Genomic DNA, 1,156 nt, shown 5'->3' with positions numbered 1-1,156 from the left:
GGTTTTGTCTCATCAAACGCACAATCAGATGTATAATCAAAATCACACAAAAAATAACAGGCACAACAAAGCATAATCCCAAGAACACTGTCAGTACAACAGGATTAGAAATTAAACGGGGAATGCGGCACACAGCCCGGGAAAGCACACTCCGGCACGACAGAGGAGGCGAGGTGGTGCACCGTGGCGCAGAGAGACAGAGAGGGAGAAAGCGGCGGAGAGGGCTGTGGAGGGAAGGGGCGCGTCAGTCCCGTGCCTGTTGTAGGTAGCTGGGTGCACGGAGGTGTAACTCATCGTCACGGTCATACAAATGCCTCGATTGATCGCATCATAAAGTCGTCGGTCGCCCTGCGCGTTTCACGCCGTCGGTGCTGCTCTTGCGGGCCCGATTGAGACAGTCACGGCACAGAAATGATGATACACGGCCGCCGCCTCACCCACGGAGCACGCTCCACTCACGCGCGCACAGCGCTCCTTCCCCTCCGCGCAATGGCCGTGGGATCTGGGGCAGCACAGGTGCAGGCGAAGTGATCGTTGCAAGCACGGCGCCTGTGTTTTCGCTGGCCGTCAGCATCGGAGGCGGCACTCACACCGCAGAGGTGGTGGTGGCAGTGGGGCAAGAAAAAACGAACGGCCGGTCCATCCCGCGAGAGGGCAGCCGAGTAAAACATCCTAAGCAACAAGAGAGGCAACAAAAAGAAGAAACAGGCAATCGGGCAAGACCCGCCTCCACTCCAAAAACACAACACAACTACCGCCCCAGAGCACTGACAAATCCCCAGTGAGTCCAACAAGAAGGAAGTAAAACACCCGCATATTCATTCGGTGCCCGTCCACAAAAGAGAAAAAAAGAAAAACCTATTATCAGGTGCCTCCACCATCACCAAAAAAAAGACTTCTTTCAAAACCCTCGGCGCGTTTTAACGGGATGTCGCAATGCGCAATAATAATAATAATAAAAGAAAAATATTGGGAGATGGGGAAGAAGTCAGTTCCCTGCGCTGTCGCTCCGCCAACACGCCTCTGAACACACAGATGCACCACAGCCAGAGAGGATGCATGACTTCAGCACCGGTCATTTCCAAAGCAAACGTCCTACACACACCTTACATAATGTCCTCCGCCGGGCGGTGAGGCCAAGAGAAGTCACAGGCAC

At 54.1% G+C, this 1,156-nt stretch overlaps 3 non-coding genes across 3 annotated transcripts, besides 1 other annotated feature; all 3 read right to left on the bottom strand.

Annotated features, from left to right (window-relative positions):
• Positions 1–244: 244 nt before the first annotated feature.
• Tc00.1047053424085.30 lies at positions 245–332 on the bottom strand. Its single transcript, XR_008254229.1, has one exon. It is a non-coding gene; the product is annotated as a C/D small nucleolar RNA (snoRNA), TB6C1C3 (small nucleolar RNA).
• A 40-nt stretch (positions 333–372) lies between these two features.
• Positions 373–449, bottom strand: Tc00.1047053424085.20. The gene has a single exon (XR_008254228.1). It is a non-coding gene; the product is annotated as an H/ACA snoRNA, TC6C1H2 (small nucleolar RNA).
• A 49-nt stretch (positions 450–498) lies between these two features.
• Tc00.1047053424085.10 lies at positions 499–568 on the bottom strand. The gene has a single exon (XR_008254227.1). It is a non-coding gene; the product is annotated as an H/ACA snoRNA, TC6C1H1 (small nucleolar RNA).
• Positions 569–942: 374 nt separating this feature from the next.
• Positions 943–971: a sequence feature (AT_rich).
• Between the last annotated feature and the right edge of the window lie 185 nt (positions 972–1,156).

This window comes from Trypanosoma cruzi, assembly GCF_000209065.1.
Source record: "Trypanosoma cruzi strain CL Brener chromosome Unknown tcruzi_1047053424085, whole genome shotgun sequence".
Classification (NCBI taxonomy): Eukaryota; Euglenozoa; class Kinetoplastea; order Trypanosomatida; family Trypanosomatidae; genus Trypanosoma; species Trypanosoma cruzi.
The sequence above is the reverse complement of the archived record's forward strand: the minus strand, read 5'-3'. Positions and strand labels throughout refer to the sequence as shown.